This window comes from Lepidochelys kempii, chromosome 4, assembly GCF_965140285.1.
Source record: "Lepidochelys kempii isolate rLepKem1 chromosome 4, rLepKem1.hap1, whole genome shotgun sequence".
NCBI classification, from domain to species: Eukaryota; Metazoa; Chordata; order Testudines; family Cheloniidae; genus Lepidochelys; species Lepidochelys kempii.
This window is the reverse complement of record NC_136383.1, coordinates 126,790,987-126,811,998: the sequence shown is the minus strand read 5'-3', so window position 1 is coordinate 126,811,998 and position 21,012 is coordinate 126,790,987. Positions and strand designations below refer to the sequence as shown.

General features: G+C 40.6%; 1 protein-coding gene across 11 annotated transcripts in view; it reads right to left on the bottom strand.

Annotated features, from left to right (window-relative positions):
- SPON2 (spondin 2) overlaps nucleotides 1–21,012 on the bottom strand; it is a 102,628-nt gene that overhangs the window by 14,100 nt on the left and 67,516 nt on the right. For 4 of the 11 annotated variants that reach the window (XM_073342832.2, XM_073342837.1, XM_073342825.2 and 1 more), the window contains 2 exons: nucleotides 3,485–3,605; nucleotides 2,859–3,270 (listed from right to left, as the gene is read on the bottom strand). The gene's annotated coding sequence lies outside the window, so the exon portion shown is untranslated. Of the gene's footprint in view, nucleotides 1–161; nucleotides 333–1,980; nucleotides 2,189–2,858; nucleotides 3,271–3,484; nucleotides 3,606–21,012 lie in introns of those variants that run through there. The other 7 variants (XM_073342827.2, XM_073342828.2, XM_073342826.2 and 4 more) reach the window with 7 other exon arrangements.

Here is a 21,012-nt window from a genome sequence, read left to right as displayed (position 1 = left end):
GTACTTGTGGCACCTTAGAGACTAACCAATTTATTTGAGCATAAGCTTTCGTGAGCTACAGCTCACTTCATCAGATGCATAAAAGTGGAAAATGCAGTGAGGATATTTTTATACACACAGACCATGAAAAATGGTTTTAGTAAAGGGAAATCATGGCTCACCAATCTACTAGAATTCTTTGAGGGGGTCAACAAGCATGTGGACCAAGGGTATCCAGTGGATATAGTGTTCTTACATTTTCAGAAAGCCTTTGAGAAGGTCCCTCACCAAAAGCTCTTACTCAGAGTAAGCTGCCACGGGATAAGAGGGAAGGTGCTCTCATGGAGTGGTAACTGGTTAAAAGATAGAAAACAAAGAGTAGGTATAAATAGTCAGTTTTCAGAATGGAGAGAGGTAAATAGTGGTGTCCCCCAGGGGTCTGTTCTGGGACCAGTCCTATTCAACATATTCATAAATGATCTGGAAAAAGGGGTAAACAGTGAGGTGGCAAAATTTGCAGATGATACAAAATTACTAAAGATAGTTAAGACCCAGGCAGACTGAGTAGAACTACAAAAGGATCTCTCAAAACTGGGTGACTGGGCAACAAAACGGCAGATGAAATTTAATGTTGATAAATGCAAAGTAATGCACATTGGAAAGCATAATCCCAACTATACATATAAAATGATGGGGTCTAAATTAGCTGTTACCACGCAAAAAAGAGCACTTGGAGTCATTGTGGATTATTCTCTGCAAACATCCACTCAATGTGCAGTGGCAGTCAAAAGAGCAAACAGAATGCTGGGAATAATTTAAAAAGGGATAAATAATAGGTCAGAAAATATGACATTGCCTCTATATAAATCCATGGTATGCCTGCATCTTGAATACTGTGTGCAAATGTGATCAGCCCATCTAAAAAAAAATATATATTGGAATTGGAAAAGGGCAACAGAAATTATTACGGGTATGGAATGGCTTCCGTATGAGGAGAGATTAATAAGACTGGGACTTTTCAGCTTGGAAAAAAGATGGCTAAGGAGAGATATGATTGAGGTGTATAAAATTAATTTAATTTGGTGACCCCTAGTTCTTGTGTTAAGGAAGTGTTGTTTACTACTTCTCATATCTACTTTCTCTACACCAGTCATAGTTTACTACTTCTCATAACACAAGAACATTGTACATTCATACACATTGTGAAGAGAGTGGTCACTTTGGATGGGCTATTACCAGCAGGAGAGTGAGTTTGTGTGTGTGTGTGGGGGGGGGGGGGGGCGGAGGGTGAGAAAACCTGGATTTGTGCTGGAAATGGCCCAACTTGATGATCACTTTAGATAAGCTATTACCAGCAGGACAGTGGGGTGGGAGGGGGTATTGTTTCATGGTCTCTGTGTGTATATAATGTCTACTGCAGTTTCCACGGTATGCATCCGATGAAGTGAGTTGTAGCTCACGAAAGCTCATGCTCAAATAAATTGGTTAGTCTCTAAGGTGCCACAAGTACTCCTTTTCTTTTTGCAAAGACAGACTAACACAGCTGTTACTCTGAAACAAGAACTAGGGGTCACCAAATGAAATTAATAGGCAGCAGGTTTAAAACAAATAAAAGGAAGTATTTCTTCACACAACGCACAATCAACCTGTGGAACTCCTTGCCAGAGGATGTTGTGAAAGCCAAGACCATAACAGGGTTCAAAAAAGAACTACATAAATTCATGGAGAATAGGTCCATCAATGGCTATTAGCCTGGATGGGCAGGAATGGTGTCCCTAGCCTCTGTTTGCCAGAAGCTGGGAATGAGCAACAGGGGATGGATCACTTGATGATTACCTGTTCTGCTCATTCCCTCTGTGGCACCTGGCACTGACCACTGTCGGAAGACAGGATACTAGACTAGACAGACCTTTGGTCTGACCCAGTAGGGCAATTCTAATGTTCTTATGTTATAGAACTCTGCCATAGCTCTCAAGGTTCAACAAAGTATAAAGGATTTACCCTTCAATGGTCAGTTCTTGTTTTCCAAAAAGATTAATGAGACGCTGCATTCCTTTAAGGACTCTACAGCCACAGTATGTTCATTGGGGGCTATACCAGAAGTTAAGAGTCATCACTATGGAGCTCAGCAACCGCAGCAGCAATATTGTCAATATTCCCAGAAGTACTTCAGGCAGATGGCTTATCCTGCTAGGCAGCAGGACTTCTCCTTGAGAAGACAAGTCAGAAAGGAGAAGGCCCTCTGGTTACAACTTCAACCAACCACCAGCTCATCCTCCATCAGCTTTGCACAAACAGCCAATGTGACTCTCCTCTCAAGGGCAGCATACCAGTCATCAACTTCCTGACCGTACTGCCTCCATTTGGGAACAGGCTGTCCCACTTCTACAGTACTTGGGAAACAATAACCACAGACAAATGGGTCCTAAGAACTGTGATCAGGTAATGCCATCCAATTCTTGTCCATCCGCCCTCTTCCCACTCCTCTACACTGTCCCTTTTCAGGGACCCCTCTCATGAGTCACTGCTTTGTCAGCAGATTCAGACTCTGAGATTTAGGAGCCATAGAAGAAGTTACCCTTCAGTTTTGGGAAAAAGGATTCTACTCATGTTATTTCCTGATCCCCAAGTCGAAGGGAGGGCTGAGACCTATTCTTGACCACTGAGATATCAACAAGTACATCATATATCAGATTCTGTATGTAGCTACAATCTTCCCTACATTGGATCAAAATGACTGGTTTGCTATCCTCGATCTGAGAATTCCTACTTCCACATGTGATTTTCCCAAGCCACATGAAATTTCTTATAATGGCAGATCAACATTATCAATAAACAGTACTCCTGTCTGGCCTGTCCTCAGCCCCATGCATATTTACCAAATGCATGACTGCGGCCACAGCCTCTCTCCTCTTCCCATACCTGGATGATTGGTTAGCGAGGGGAAATTTGAAGACCAAGTCTTTAAACTTCACTTCATGCTGAATCTCATCAAGTTGTTGGGACTGATTTTGAACAGGGGAAAGTGAACAGAAAAAAATGGAGTTCATCGGGGCCATACTAGACTCTACAAGTTTGAAAGCTTTTCCCCTGCACAAGCGATTCCAAACAATTCATCATCTGTGTCTGTCCTTCCAATCTCGTCATTCAACTTCAGTCTGTGTGCCTGGGCACATGCAGTTATTTAGTCCACCCTGACAGATTGCGCCTTCATCCACTTCAAAGCTGGTTAAAATGTTTCTATCTCCTGAGTTCAGCTTTGTAAGGGTGCCACTGGCGATCCTGGAGCCCCTAGAGTGGTGGACAGACCAAAAAAATGTATGATAGGATGTATCCATTGCCCATCCTCCACCAATCAAGACTACAGCTACTGATATCTCCACAATAGGTTGGAGACTGCATCTAGAGATTTTGAAAGCTCACTCCAAGCAGCTTTGTCAAGAAGCAATAAAGCTGTGGCTTTTCTGCATCAAGGAATGCATTATTCTCATGGCGACTCACTTACCAGGAGCCAGAAGCAGTTGGCTGATCACCTCAGCAGGTATTTCTCCCAGAATCATGAGTAGCCCCTGAAATGCAGTGTTCTGAGGCCCATCTTCAGAGAATGGGACATTCTGTCTGTTGACCTGTTTGCAATAAATAAAAAAAAAAAAACCAAGAAGTGACATCAGTTTTGGTCACAAGCAAGTCTCAGTCTAGGCTCTTTCACCAACACCTTCCATCTGAACTGGGGATCAGTACTGCTGTATGCCTTTCCCCCACAATCCGCTCATCCTGCAGGTTATTCTCAAACTGAAGCGGATCATTCCAAACGGATACTCATTGTGCCAGCTTGGTCAAGACAATGTTGGTTCTCCAAATGCCATAGTCTATCTGTTCGGCCTCCCACACCTCTTCCCCCGCTTCCTGACTCAACACCCTGGTCAGACACCTGACACTGAACACTCTGTACTCGTGCCATGGACTCTGCATGGGTAGACAAGGAGGAAGGTTGATATTCAGAAGCACTTCAGTTAGCCCTATTTAACAATAGAAAACCCGGTACGATATCTCTCTATTCTGCCAAGTGGAAGCATTTTTTAGTTTGGTCCAGTCTCATGGAATTCAGCCAATGCTAGTATGCATTCAGGACATTTTGGATTACTTGATACATCTTAAATCCTCTCTCAGCTTTTTGAGGGTCCATTTAGCAGCCATCTTGGCATTCCATTCTCCAATCCTGGGGAAGTCAATTTCTTTTAACTCCATTGTAGTCCAAGTTCTAAAAAGTATTGTCCATCTCTTTCCACCTGTGATAGAAGCGGTTCAATTGTGGAACCTCAACACTGTACCAGCTGCCCTCATCAAACCTCCATTTGGGCCTCAAGCAACTTGTTCTCTGTCCCTTTTGCCAAAAAACAGCTTTTCTTATTGCCATAATATTCACAAGGAGAGTAAGCAAACTGCAGGCTCTAACGGCAGGGCCTCCACATACACAATTTTTCAGAGACAAAGAAATAGATAAGTTCATGGAAGAGGTCCATCAAAAACCAGTGACTGAGATTAGGGCACAGATGGAGACTCATGGCCCCCCAGAAATGACGACAGACATACATCAAGAAGGCTAGCTGTAGGCTCTGGTACTGATGCATGTACCATTGAGACCAGCTCCATCTAAGGTATTAGACACACTACCTTCAACACAGCCTCAAACTTTATTGGTACCAGTGACACCGGAAGTCTATGCAGTAGTATGAGATTTCCTTTGCCTTTTGATTCCAGACTCCCTTTTGCTGCAACAGGATTTGACTGGGATTACATAGGTGCTATAGTTGATATTACAGCCAGATGACCTTCTGACACCGTCAACATAGCATGCAGCATCCCCAGCACCTACAAGTCTTCCTACACTGACCTTTTCTAAGCAAACAGTAGTACTGGGACTTAAATCATCAAAATCTCCTTCTGTACTGGAATACAGACCAACCTTTAATGATTGGTCATCTACAGCATTAACTGGGGATGGATTCTTCACTCAAGTACTGGAAAGACTTGCAGGAGGCCTTCTTCCCACTGCTCGCCATCTCTTCAGTCCTCCACCTTCTGTAGTTTTGAGGCCTTCTCCCCTGTCCTTCTCATGCTGAGTGAGGAAGGTTTCCCCTTATCCAGCCTGTGCTGTGAAGGTTTCGGGACACATCTCCACACTAAAAAGGCTTTCAGAAAGGGTTAAAATCTGCAGGACTTATGGTCCCTTTCTTACTCTCTGTGCCTGCACTCTATAACAAAATGGTCACTCAGGCAAAACTATAACTACTACCAAATACCCACCTGGCTGTGACTGGGTGCCTGGAATGGGGCTCATAATAATTACGCTGATACCAGTCCTTTAGTTACTAAAAACTAAAGGTTTAATAATAAAAGAAAAGAAGAGAATTATAATATACATACAAGTGATTGCAAGTCATATACATACAAGTGGTTGCAAAGTCCTTATATCAGGTTTGTAGCAGAGATGGAATAAACTGCTAGTTTGCAAAAGTCTCTCTGGAACCACGCAAACAGATTGGGGGTCATCAGTCCTTGTTAGAAATCCAGTCCAGAGAAATGAAGCAGGAAATGAAAACCAAATGGAGATGTCTCAAGTGCCTTTTTATATCTTCTGCCACGTGCATGGAAATTTACTGTCCTAACGAAAGTCCACAGCCCCTGGTGTGGAGAATTACTGGACCAAGATGGAGTCCAGGGTCACTTGAGCATATAACATGTCCATACATAGTTTACTGAATTACAGGGGGTGGCCACTGGCCCCCTCAGAGTCTGAGGCATCTACAGGAAGAGCTACTGTGTGGCTGTGTTCCCTCTAAGGTGCGTGGTCACACGGCCACCCAGGAATGAATCTAGTGCCGCGCACTTGGTTAGCAGAGCCATGCATGGTGGCATGTGTTCAGGTACTCACCCCATTGCTCCCCAGCCACATTGCTCCTGCCCTCTGCCTTGGAGCCCCTGGCCAGCTGCTCCCGGGCCCCTCCTGCTTGCTGTGCAGAGCGGGGGGGAAGGAGGGGCGGTGATGTCAGGGTGTTCCCCTCCTGCACCTCTCCCTACCCATGTACCCACCTCTGCAGAGTGCGGGACAGGGCTCAGGAGCAGGAGAGCTCAGCTGTTGTCTGAGCCTTCTGGTGTGTGAGTGCCTTAAAGAGACAGTGCACGGTCTCTCATAGACTTCCCCAGCAGCCAGTGCGCCCACGCACACACACACACACACACACACACTCTCTCTCTCTCTTTCTCTGTCTCTCACGCTCACCTCCCAACACATACTTGTATTATTGTTGTTACTTCTTGGTACTTCCTGCAATGCACATATATTCTCTGTAATTTTATTCTTTCAAAGTGTATTATTTTATTTTGACTTGTCTATGCATTTCATAATTTTATTTCTCTTTTATGCTTAAATTTAATTCTTTGAGTAGCGAGTTCTAAAATGTCTAACCTGTCCTGGCTGGAGTAATTATCCCTATAGTAACTTTTTAAAAATATATGTTATATCTAGGTTTTTTTGTTTCTACTGGCAGTGCACATCGGCACATTACTTTGATGTTGGTGCACATAACAAAATTCATTCCGTACACGATGGAAAAAATTAGAGGGAACACTGCTGGGTGGGATGAGTTTCATTGTTAGAGTGAAGTGTTCTTAATGGGACATCAACACATAGCTGTCTAGCGTGGATGCAAATCTACTTGGAGGGGTGTCACCCAGGAATACAACACATGTGTAAGATACAAGCACATAGCCAATATTTATAACTTCAGATACAATGATGATACATGCGTACTCACAGGATAATCATACTTAGCAAATCATAACTTTTCCATCAACACCTTATATGACATATTTTGTACACTATTTGTTGTAATTGTGTAACAGTGGTAGCAACAATGACACAAATGGTCATCTTTCTTATACACAACATCACACTGGTGACTGACGTTTGGTCAATCAGAAAAAAAATCATCCAGCATTAAGTTATCAGGTGTTGACTATAGAGTCCCTGTGTCTTATTCCCTTGAATAATAATTGGGCTAGACGCAATCAGACTTTCCAGCTTTGTGAAATGGCATCTCTCACAATGCCTATTTCAGCATTCCACAGTTGCAGAAAATTGTGGATTTCTACTCAAGAATAGGGTTTACTATTCATGGCTGGAAAGCCACGCATGCCAAATTTCTGTAGGTCAGCAGCTGGAGAAGAAAATTTCTGTGGGATCATAACCTATGCTTGCATTCCTTTTTCAATTTTTTTGCCCAGTTAAAGAGCAGCTGAAGCCTCATGGAAATCTTTGTAAAAAATCTTCCATTTAGAAACCCTTTTGCCTGTATATAATATTTTCGTTTTTTTCTTTCCTCTTTTGCATCAGAAAAGTATTTTGTTTCTTAAACTGATGTCTCCCTCCAGCATACCTAGCTTCCATCCATATCCAGCCCTCTTTTTACTCTGAGTTCTTGAGAGCAAGAGAGTAGGCACACAAGGAGTTTAAGGTTTAAGGTTTATTTCAACACAGGACTATGCCTAGTGTTTTAGCTTACATGTGACCATGCACAGCTTCTGCTCATTCTGGTGGTGGAGAGTAACAATGTTGCACTTCCTGCTGTTCACACAAGATTTTGCAAGATCAGTGTTGGAAAATACATGATCAAATGATGTGTAGATAATTTGTGACTTTGCTGTAACAAACATTTAAACTCTAGTCATAATTTTAATTCTAAACCATTGGGGTTATTTTTACAACCTAAAATAGCAACAAAACAAGAAAATAGTTTAAAATATCCAGGATAGCTTTGTAAGAATAGCCAATATCGTGTCACTGTTTCAACAATCAATTTATACAATATGGAAAAAAAATGTCTGAACATAGTAAGGCCAATTCTGCCCTCAGTTACCTGGCTGCAGATCACATTAAAGGGTGCAAGTTCTACTTTGATCAAAGTAAACTGAACCTATGGAGGGCATTGTTGTACCCCTTGTATAAGAAGCAACAGCAGGACTGACATAAGTAGTGATGATGACGCTTATTATATGATGAAAATAAAGAAACAGGGATTAAATTAGATCTGCCATTTCTTAGGTTTGTTTGCTTGCCAACATGCAAAGCAATAGAATGAGAAATCCACTTGTGGTTTTTACCCATATTCCTGAACTATTGTCACATATTAAAAATTTACAATAACGACATCCATTTTGCTGCTACAGAATGTGTGTGCATCCTTGAATGTGCACAAGCTGTTTTAATAAGCCTATAAATATCTAGCATTTCTCATCTTCCAAAAGAAACATAAATCTGTATTACTTAAGAGCACTTACACACCCATACCTTCTCTTGTAGTTACCATGGATACACATACTACGATGGATACTCAACAATGCCAAAAGGTTTACATTCAATCTGAGTCCTTCAGTCTGAGTTAAACAGTAAAACCTCAATAGGAGTGACGTAAGCAGCAGAATATTTTTGTATGATAAATAGTGGTGTAGTACTAGAGCCTTCTAAGTAGCACATCACGTGAAAAGGAGATCATGCATTATGTTGTGATGGGGGGAGTCCCTTCCAGGTTATGAATTCACAAAATCTTACCCCTTACCTTTGGGAGTACAACCTTTCAACAGCCTTTGGGAAGGCAGGATTCACCCAGAAGTCATGCCAATGCCATTATCAGCAACAGTCTCCTTTGTCAATCACAAATAGCCCCAATGCCCCTCTAGGATCAGCTCCTTGGTCACTAATCAGGGGCCAACTTCCTTTTGGGCTCTGCCTGATCCTTACATGCAGTGCAGGCTCACCAGGACCACACTCACTGTTTCCTGGACCTATTTCCCAGCCTCAATTCCCGGTTTTCATCCTTCTGCGTCCCTGGTAACAATAGCAGTGGCAGTAGCCACAGCCACCATTACCCACATTACCCCTTCTTCTCAGGAGAGCTTGCAAAAGGAAGATGGGGAGTGACTTCCCTCCATTTCTCTACCCTACTAGAGCTCAGTGGGAGGGGAGGGGGCGTAGATCCCAGTTTCTCCTGTTTGCACATTGCCCTGCCAACCAGGGCTCTAGGGGCAAGACCATTTTTCACAGTGCTGTTGCTAATCTGTGGAGTTACTGTTCCACAATGTTGATTCAATGAACTATACAATCAGTATGACCTAGAAAAGCTCTGAAATGAACTGAACATTTAGATGGCTCCAAAGATGAAGGCTAAAGCTTACAGAGCTGAGTGAAGATCAATGGGACACTATCTCCATATTTTTTTAATTTGCTGTGTTTGAAAGACTAGAAGAGATGTGTTTTGCACACTTCACTGAAGAAAAAAGATTTGGACAGAATTCAGAGTGTTTTGCATTGAAACTTCATTTAAATAACTTGACATGATACTCAAAATACCATACGTCCAGATAATGTAAACATGATCTAAAGATTAATACATTATTTCATGTCCATAATTTCTAGGTTGGACTTGGCAAACAGCATGGTATAAGGAAACTTTATACCCATTCCAATATAGTTGCTTTCACATTCACTGAACGTGGATTAAAGAGGGTAACTGTTTGGCTTTTAATCTGCATCATTTAACATTTTTTTAAAGTTTAGTTTTCCTTGTTCAGTTTTTTCCCCTCCATCCTTTTCTCACATTCTCATCTTGCTAATGGATTTTCCTTCTTTCTAATCCTCATATGTTTGTAAATTCACTAGTTGAATCTAAGGCAGGAATGTCATTTCATGAGGTGCATCAGAGATAATACTCTACAGAATAGTCTGGGGGGAAAAAAGATAATTCAAAATGAGTTTGTGGTGAGAGATAACAGGGCAGAAAACAACAAGATCATTCACACAGAGAAAAGTTGCTGAAGTTAAGGTATTTTTGTAGAAAACTTCTGTTTCGTCTTCTAAAAACTTCTTTGTTGAAATGGAGTAAGCCTCTGGTGTTACATGTTGTACCTCCTTTTTGCTATTGAACCTTTATGCAGGGATAAGTAGGCATTAGACAATACCACTTATACATGAAATATGCTATTTAGTAAAATATGCCAGTCTTTTATTTCTTTGGCACCACTCCACAAGACTACCAAACATAATCTATATTGCTAATCCACTCATTACCACAACACATTTCACTTCTGAACATCTCTTGCTTTACAGGCTAATTAAGTTTGTTGTCCTCACTTTTTAAAGCCAGTCTTAAATAGTATTATAGAAAAGAGCGATCCGTATTAAAAAAAAATAAAATCAGTTTCAGACCTCAAATAATAACGCACTGTGAAAAATTGACTCTTTCATAGGCTCAGGATCTGGAAACAGATCTAATCCATGTATAAAAGGGGTTTTATGCACCACTGTACACTGATCCTCCTGTACCTGTTCAAGAATCAAGATCAATACAGAATAGACGGTGAACCTGGACTGGGGAAGGTTGGGCCAGTAACAGGGGGACCAACATTTTCCCCCGCTAGCTTCATGGAGATCAGAAAAGGTAGTTCATCTGTAGTCTATATTACATTTCTCTTAAGCCCTCTCCACACCAAGGAATGTCCCTTCAGAGTAATTCTGGGGATTGTCATTACCAGAGGATGAGCTTGCAAAGGGGGCCTGACTTGCCAAGGAGATCAGAGGGCCTAACAGAGACATAATTTTCTAGAGTTATGCAGGAGAATCTCAGAATCTACTTTGTCCTCAGGGGACGGGGGTGGGGGGACGACCACAGCCCATTCTGTGGAGACACAAATTCCATCCCCTCAGAATGGTTTGTGGGAAACCTCATGAGGAAATCCTTGTGGAAATTTTCTCCACACCAGCATTCTCCCATAGGTATTTTCATGAGACTGGATGACCGGGGCATCTTAACATGCTGTAACATCACCTTCTTTCATATTGATATTCATAAAAATTGAGAGAACTGGTAACAATATCCTATTGGAGTTTTTAGATTGGAAAAGACTGCCAATGGTAGTCACATCATTTAAGACATTAAAACTGAACTAAACAAAGGCCTAGAGCGTAAACGAATATTTAAAAAAAAAAAAAGAAAAGAAAAAACTTCAGGCATCAGGCAAAGTCCAAAAATTTTGTATGTGAGAGGTTCTTGTTGGGCGTTTAAGTTCACATACTGCATATATATATATATTTTGTCATCACTGCTTTACTTGGATATGAAAATGATCCAATATACATTGAGAAAAGTTAGAGCATTTGTTAATCCTGAACAGAGAGATCAGTTGAATAAGACAGTGGAGGAACTCTGGTATGCCATATATTCAAAAGCATCTTAGAAGTGGTAAAGAAGAGGAGCAACTACAGTATTGTGTAACAGAAACTAAATATTGTTTCTGATCTTAGTCCAGCAGCTCAAGCTAAAAAAACTTGCGCCTCTTCAGAAAAGAATGACTGGGGAAAATGTTCCTACTGCCCTTTGCTTCCCAACAAAACCCAGGGGACTGTGAAAGGAGAAGTCATATTTTCTAGGTCATGACTTATGCCAGGCATTTATTGCCAAAAAAAATCATATAATTCTGAAATGGAAGAAAAGGTGGACTATCCATTAAAGCAGTGGACTGCATAATTCTTTGTAACTGTTATTGTACTTCCAGTGTTGTAATCATATTGGTCCAAGGATGAGAGAGGCAAGGTAATATCTCTTACTGGACCACCTTATACCTTCCACCCAGATAAGATGGTCCAGTAAAACATATTACCCTGCCTATCTTGTCTCTCTCATTATTGTATTATTACATATTTCTTAAGCACCAATAGTATGAAATACTGACAATTTTGACTTTGATTTTAAGATGGCATTGCCTATTAGTGATAACTGAATTTACCAAAGTGGTATATGATTAAATGTATTTTCTCTGTGAGTTATATATATTGCAAGTAGAAACGGATGTTAATTTAAATTCCAAATTAAACTTCAAGTGCTGCAGGAATTAGTTCTGATAACTTACCAAGTAGTTCTTACTTCGGAGTCATTTCTGAATCAATGTGCCTGTCTGGTGCAGGACTAGATTCTATATTCAGTTACACTGATATGAATATAGTTACTTCAGTAGAGGTGCCCGAGGATTACAACAATGTAACTGTGGTCAGAATCTGGCCTGCTGTCTTTCATATGACAGATAAAACTGAGATCCTGATTTCTTTTGTCAGTAAAGATTCCATATCACTTTTCTGCATAGTAGACATGTTAAATATCAGTTGTTCTGGCCAAACTGTAATTTAGATAATATTCTACCTCTGAGTTCCTCCTGCAGATTCAATTAAAGAGGATATTCTTTTCTTTTTTTTTCTTTTTTTTTTTTTTTTTGCTTCCTGACCTAACCTGTTGGGTAATGTTGGTGGACACACCGTTAAACTACTATTGCATTTGTCAAGGTTCCTCCCCCACTCTGAACTCTAGGGTACAGATGTGGGGACCTGCATGAAAAACCTCCTAAGCTTATCTTTACCAGCTTAGGTCAAAACTTCCCCAAGGTACAAAATATTCCACCTGTTGTCCTTGGACTGGCCGCTACCACCACCAAACTAATACTGGTTACTGGGGAAGAGCTGTTTGGACGCGTCCTTCCCCCCAAAATACTTCCCAAAACCTTGCACCCCACTTCCTGGACAAGGTTTGGTAAAAAGCCTCACCAATTTGCCTAGGTGACTACAGACCCAGACCCTTGGATCTTAAGAACAATGAACAATCCTCCCAACACTTGCACCCCCCCTTTCCTGGGAAATGTTGGATAAAAAGCCTCAGCAATTTGCATAGGTGACCACAGACCCAAACCCTTGGATCTGAGAACAATGAAAAAGCATTCAGTTTCTTACAAGAAGACTTTTAATAAAAATAGAAGTAAATAGAAATAAAGAAATCCCCCCTGTAAAATCAGGATGGTAGATATCTTACAGGGTAATTAGATTCAAAAACATAGAGAACCCCTCTAGGCAAAACCTTAAGTTACAAAAAAGATACACAGACAGAAATAGTTATTCTATTCAGCACAATTCTTTTCTCAGCCATTTAAAGAAATCATAATCTAACACATACCTAGCTAGATTACTTACTAAAAGTTCTAAGACTCCATTCCTGGTCTATCCCCGACAAAGACAGACTATAGACAGACACACAGACCCTTTGTTTCTCTCCCTCCTCCCAGCTTTTGAAAGTATCTTGTCTCCTCATTGGTCATTTTGGTCAGGTGCCAGCGAGGTTACTTTTAGCTTCTTAACCCTTTACAGGTGAGAGGAGCTTTCCCCTGGCCAGGAGGGATTTCAAAGGGGTTTACCCTTCCCTTTATATTTATGACAGCATTTCACTTTAGAGGTGGCTGCATTTTAATGGCTGGGCAATGTAGTCCCTACCACTTATATCCCTAACATGCATGTTGTGAAGCTTACCTAACAAATGTTTGGAATGCAGTTGTAGGCATCTCGGTCCCAGGATATTAGAGAGACAAGATGGATGAGGTAGTATCTTTTATTAGACCAACTTCTGTTGGAAAGAGAAACAAACTTTCAAGCCACAAAGAGCTCTTCTTCAGGTCTAGGAAAGGTATTCAGAGCATCACAGCTAAATGCAAGGTGGAACAGATTGTTTAGCATAAGTAGTTAGCACATAACTCTGCTAGACACTAAAAATCATGGACTGAACAGAGACACTGTATTTATGGTTTATTAAAACAATCTGTAACTACTAATCCCCCTTTTTGTCCTATGACTGAAGAGGTGTTAATGGGTCACTCTATCTTGACTGATCCCTTAGAACAGGTACTAACTACTTATCCTAAGCAATGTGTTCCATCTTGCATTTAGCTGTGACCCTTGGAATACCTTTCCCAGACCTGAAGAAGAGCTCTGTGTGGCTCGAAAGAGCCTCTCTCTCACCAACAGACATTGGTCCAGTAAAAGATATTACTTCACCCACCTTGTCTTTCTAAATGTTTGGAAAGCACTTTGAGATCCTTGAAGGAAAGGAATAACTAGGAAAAAAGTATTAATATTTAATAACTGCTACGGTTGGATAGGCACAAGGACTGGATAAAAAGACTTCAGTGATGATCCACAATGCCCTCTTCCTCAACCCCCTCCCTAGTTAGCCGTGTGGACTATAATAGGTACCAAAATCTCTTGCATGTAATTGTCACACCTCTAGTACTTAGATGAATGTACAGCGGTATGAAAATGCCTGAGTGCCTAAAATACCTGAAATTAGTCATCTAAATAAATAGCCTAATTTTCAGGGATAGTGAGCACTCCAAAACTGCAACTAAAATAAATCTGGGTTTTGTGTATACATGGAATGTAGGACCAAGCCCTTTGCTTTCAGAGGATTAGATTAAGTAAGGAAGCACCCTGACTTTTTGCCTATTACTCCCTCAGGGAAGTGTCAGAAATACCAGGACACAAACAGCAGAATAATTTCAAAATGTATTGATTTTTTCGAGCTGTACAGCATCCCCAGTAGCAACATAAATGTTTCTGCACTAATAGCTATTCCAATAGTTATACAAATAGAGTTACATAAAAATACATATTTCCCTGTCTGTACAACCAAGTAGCCCTTCCATGATAATCAAGCACAGGAAGCTGCATTCAGTGCTACTTATATGGAAATGGCTGTGCTTGATATGATTTCCCCCCCCCCCATCATGATAAAGTTAATTAACATGCCACTTACATCTGTGAAAATAATAGCGAGCTAAATCCACTTGTGACTCTACAAAGTAATTTGTGGGTAAAAGTAGGTATGTTGTGTCACTAAGCTGAGCCCAATATCACAGATGTAACTGCACAGTTGGGAATTATTTACATGCTTCCTTTGCCAGGCACTTTGGCAACACCATCAGTTTTTGGGAGTCGGACTGCCAGGGTGAATCTGAATGAACCATTCATTGCCAACCATTCTGTGGGTTCCAAAGCAGCTTCCCATCATCTGCAAACACCTTGGGACATACCTCGAACTGGGATAAGCAGAAGAAAAATATTAGGCATCTTTGCAGTTTCCAAAATGGCATTTCAAATTTTTGGCCAGCTAATATGGTCTATAGACATACAAGGGATCAACCAAATAGAATAATTCTGCAGAGCAGAAGGTTGTGGCATGTTTAAGGGAGCCAGGAATCTGGAACTCCATCCTCTTTTTCTTTTGACTGTGTGTAGTCAGGCTGTCTGTCACCCATTTAAAGTTGGAGGGGAGAGAGATTGTTAGCTCTGCATCTGTGGCTACCTAAAGCAATATTATACTGATGCACAGGTACGCAATATTCAACTCAACTCATACATTTACTTTGCTGAGATTTCAGTAGAATTCTATGGGGGCACAGGTTAACAAAGGATATGGCCCATTCTGTGACTGGAAGTCTGCATGTGAATTTGTAATGTAGAACCACAACAAATTAGTTACCCGATGAATAGAGCGAAAGACACGGTTTGTTATTTGTCTGTGGTTTTGCCTATTATGCACTAAGTTCTTTCCAAACAGGCAAAAAGTTAAAAGTTGCTGTCCCAAAGAGCTAACATTCTGAAGACAAACAAACAAGTAGACAGAAGTTAGAGGCAACTGGAAACAAAAGAGTATGCTATTAAACCTCTGTCTCTGGCAGGTATCATTGCAAGTTAGAACAACTTGTAGAATTTATCCAGCAAAGTGTCTTTCCAGGATCCCTTATCTATTATAGCAGCTGCCCGTCTCCTGCTACAGAATCCAGTGCATAGCAAGCCTGACCAAATTAGTTACACCATGAAGTATTTATTAGTATTAGTTACCTTTCTTTCTGCAGTGCTTTAGATGTACATGGTACTTTACAAATACAAAGTCTTTGCCCCAAAGAGCTCATAATTTAAGGGTCAGACCGTGTGAGGTATAAGGCACCCCCCAAGCTCTAGTGAAGACTGAATTCAGGGCACCGAGCACCACCAGATAGGCTCTGTGTTAGACAATATTCAAAAGAACGGATGGATATTTTAACATCTGTTGTTGATGTCCGATACAATTCCTGTAGTCACTTCTTACAGGATTTTATAAAATAATTATGTGCCTAGTTTCAAACCTTAGTGCCCAAAGCCATACCATCCGAGTGCCTCCCCTGATAAAGACATAATGGACATTTCTCTCTCTGTCTCTCTCTTTTTTCCTTCTATGGAGATAAACAATTTTTTAAAATATTAAATGTGTGAGTGAGCTGGTGTATGTACTATTGGAGGAAAACTCAAAGAGCTGGGTTTGAAATTTAGTTCTGAATGTAATAAGCATGGAGGAACAGTTTACTCATTACAACTCTGTGGGTTCGGTCTGAGAGGAAGCACCGGATCCTGAACCATTTAAGAATATTTCTGTCCATTCTTGCAGCCTTTTGAAGGCCAAACAGCTATTTGGTGATCAATTCCACTGAATGGGACAGACAGTTCCAGCAGGACGCACTTCCATTGTGGACACCAAAGAACAGGTGCCCTCTCTGTACCTTGCCCTGGTCTGAAACCTGATTAGGGGGTAGATCCAGGCTGTTGGATGCAGATGGTGGTCTTGAAGGGTATTTTTAGCTAGCTTCTCATTTAATTTGCTGTGATGGTTGGAAACTGGGTGATAGTTTGCAAGGTTACTGGCATCAAGTGGCAATTTTCTTTAATATAGTTCAGATTATTGCATGTTTTAAAATGAAAATTAGATTTCCCTCTTCAAAGGAGTTGTGTGGTACAAAGGTTTGATTGTCATGAGTATGGAATAGCCACGTTATTTACAAATGGCAAAGCAATAGTAAACACTTAACCTTGGTTTCAGAGTAACAGCCGTGTTAGTCTGTATTCGCAAAAAGAAAAGGAGGACTTGTGGCACCTTAGAGACTAACCAATTTATTAGAGCATAAGCTTTCGTGAGCTACAGCTCACTTCTTCAGATGCATATCGTGGAAACTGCAGCAGGCTTTATATATACACAGAGAATATGAAACAATACCTATTCCCACCCCACTGTCCTGCTGGTAATAGCTAAGTCATTATGCAAGGTAGCCTGTTTCCTCTTGTTTTTTCCTACCCCCCCCCCCCAGATGTTCTGGTTTAACTTGGATTTTAACTTGAAGAGTGGTCAGTTTGGATGAGCTATTACCAGCAGGAGAGTGAGTTTGTGTGTGTATGGGGGTGGGGGGGATGTGAGAACCTGGATTTATGCAGGAAATAGCCCAGCTTAATTGTCATGCACATTGTGTAAAGAGTTATCACTTTGGATGGGCTATCACCAGCAGGAGAGTGAATTTGTGGGGGGGGGTGGAGGGTGAGAAAACCTGGATTTGTGCTGGAAATCACTTTAGATAAGCTATTACCAGCAGGACAGTGGGGTGGGAATAGGTATTGTTTCATATTCTCTGTGTATATATAAAGCCTGCTGCAGTTTCCACGATATGCATCTGAAGAAGTGAGCTGTAGCTCACGAAAGCTTATGCTCTAATAAATTGGTTAGTCTCTAAGGTGCCACAAGTCCTCCTTTTCTTTTCACTTAACCTTGGAATTTCTGAGTTTCAACTATTTTTCTCCCTTTGCAGGTGGGGGGCCAATCTGGCCCCATGTTGGGAAGAGAATGATACCAAGATCAATAGAGCCTCCGAATCTGGAAGGCTTCGGAAATTTCATGAAAGTATTTGTTTTAAAACATGGAAAAATTAGATATGCCAAATTGACTAATATCTAGGAAATGTTAGAAGATTAAACAAAGTAAAATATGAGTTTAATTATCAATTATAAAGGAAGAACATGTACTTTTTTACTTTAAATACATTTTTTATGAGATGGGACTAATATGGAATATTCGTTTTGAATCTTGTAAATCACATGCCAGGCTACACTAATGAGGCAGATGGAAGGCAGATTAACTACTGTACTTATCCTAAAAGAATGGGTGAGGTGTTCCGTAACTTTCAGAGAACATGCAACACTAAGGGGAAACAATTTTAAAATCCCATCTGCTCTAATTTATATAGTCTGACTAGCAGGCATTGGAGAAACTTCTAATGATATCAGAAATCGTTGTGGCATCTGGAATATCTCTAGAAACATTAATTTTCTAGAGTTGATGTAAGCATATCTCCCATGTTAGTCATGCTATTTTGTGCAAGTCATTATTATACTTATTCTCTGTAGAAAATGTATATTAAAATATATATAATGCCAGTAGTTTATATTTAGCAAGGGGAAAAGTAGAAAAGGCTGTCAGTTAAAAAAAAAATCCTTGCATGAAGGAACACGGCAAGGTAGTGTAAACTCCTAGTAATGGTTATTGGGATCATAACTGCGGGCTTTGAAATAAAAACAAGTAAAATTTGATATAACTAGGGAGGGAAATTATTTTTTCCTTCTAAAATCCCTATATATACTTTGTATTCATCTGCTGAATATCTACACTATGATTTTCATTTAAGTACTTCAGCATCTGCTGTTTGTATCCTGCATGTCTAAAATCCTGGCGTGATATTCCGGTGCATTGGAAGTTTATTAGTGCCCTGCTTTAAACTCAATGTTGTTTTCAGCTATACATTCTTCTGCTGAGGTCTCATGAGTAGATACTGACCTATAGCCATTATTTCCACATCTCAGTATTAAGCAATGTGTCGGGGCAGGGGGGGACCCTAATGGCACTCTTACAGCTGCGGAAGATAACTCAGAGATAACTCAGAGATAGGTGCTTGATTTTGTCTTTACAATGTCGATAGAGTTCATTTCATACACACAGTATTATATCTGTAGATTCTGGAACAGATAAGCCGGTGGGGTGACGCAACATGAGCCATTATTCAGGTTAGAAATTTTGTTCCGCTGACACAGTAATTCACATTAACATGTGACATCTCTTGCCAGTTGTCATGAAATTAGAATGTTGACATGAGTTAATGTGATTGCATGAAATAATAAGTTTTGCTCTCTCCTAATTTATTTGGGGTCCTTGAGGTATTCACCTCTTTCATTCTGAGGCAGTTTTCCTCTTTATAATCTCAGTCTCTTTCAACTCAACACATACCAGTAGGTTTAAATTTAATTTAATCCGATTTATATAAATTCAGAAACAGAAGATGATGTTTTTAGTTTTCATTTTGTCATAAAAATAAACTATTTAAAATGCAAGAAAGGAAGGCAAAAGAGTGGGTGGAAAGCAAGAAAGTAGAGGAAGTAAGAATCACTTATTTCCTCTCATATCTGGTTCCTAGAAAATCAGAATATTTGCTATAAGACTCATACAATAGGACCAGATTTTCAAAGTTGGACATGTGTTTACTATTTTTGTGTTCTTCAAAGCAGACTAAGATTTCTATGGAATCTAACAAATCCATTATTTAATTAGAATGTTAACCCCTCTTTTCCAGCTGGTTGGGGAAGATATTATAGTCAATCCTCCCACATCTTTTCAGACCAAAAAAACAAAACAAATGCACACACATTGGCAGGCCTTGTAAGATGAGAAGCTGTTCTTAAAAGCAACTAGACCCTGATTAAGCCACATGTGTTGATGAGTCATTCCTAGGGCATGCTCTAGCCAATCCAGAAGTCAAGAGCTAGTCTGGTGACTCGCAGGGCAGGTATATAAGCCTCACAGGAGAAACAGCAGCGCAGTCTGCTCAACATCACTCCCTGGTCTGGATTTCTCTCTTGCTTTTTAGTGGTAACAGACTCCACAAGCCTTAGCCAGCTCCAGCTTTGCTCTTGCTCCGGTCCTGCTTCTGGTCCAGCCTTTTTCCAAAAGCACACTGGGCACTTGATTCTGGTTCTGACCCCAGCTCCTAGGCCTGATCTTCCCCATCATGGTTTCTGAAAGACTTAGCTTTGCAGATGAGGAAATGAAAACCCCATGCTTTCTTGGGGAGGAATCCAATGTTTTAAAGAGTGGTAGAGCGGAAAGATGGTACAGCGGTTAGGGTTTCAGCCTGGGTCTTAGATCGGAGAATCAAACATCACAGATTTAGGGCCAGATTCTCAAAGGTATTTAGAGTAGCAGCCGTGTTTTTTTTCAAAGGTATTTAGGTACCTAAAGATGCAGGTAGGTGCCTAGGTGAATTTTCAAAAGTGCCTACGCAGGTTGATAAAACTGATTCCAATGGGAAGTGGGCATTTAACCTGCTTAAGTGCCTTTGAAAGTCCCATTAGATGCCTAAACACCTTTGGGAATGTAGCCCTTAATCTATGGGCCTCAGCTCCAGGTTCACTGAAGTTGATAGAATACTATGAACCTCAATAATTTGTGTAAAATGGAGATGTTAGTACTTCCCTATCTCAGAAGCATTGAGGATAAATGCATTAGATTGAGTAATGGGGGCCATATAAGTACATAGAGACAGATTATGCATTAATAAATCATGATTAAATCTAGGCCAAAGCCTAAACTTGCATGCATGATTTGCTAATGAAGTTATAACTGTTTGTATTAATTAAGCAATCAGTTGTATGTCTGTCTTTTGATAATAAATTCTAGTATGTCTTGCTAATCAATGGTATATCAGGTAATAAAACCTAAAATTTCTGATTTATGGTCCTATGTAAAAACTGCTAGACCAAACTGCTTCCAAAGTGTGACTGTACATTTCAAGAGACTGCTCCCTTTGCTTAGATTTATATCTGAACTTTTTTTTATAGATTCACAGATATTTAAGGCCATAGTGGTCCAGTATGTTCATTTAATCTAGCTTCTACACCACTCTGGCCATAGAATTTCACCCAGCAATTCCTGCAGTGGAGGGAATTTTTCTTCTCTGGCCCATAAGAGAATACCATCAACCTCAAGAACTTGTGGTTTGAGCTACAGATTAAATCAAGATTGGTTGTCTTTTGAAAAGATAAAGACCATGGACATAGTTTGGGGGTGGTGCAGGGGAGGCATTGCTCCCCCAAACAGAGGCAAAGCATTGAGGGTCATGTGGAGTCACATTCCACTTCCCCTCCCCCCATGCTCCCATTTCTGTGAGCCAAGCTGCTCAGGTCACCACAGGAGACAGCAGCAGCTGAGACTCCCCCATGAACCTGGCCTGTCGTCTGTCTCCCGCCCCCATCCAGTA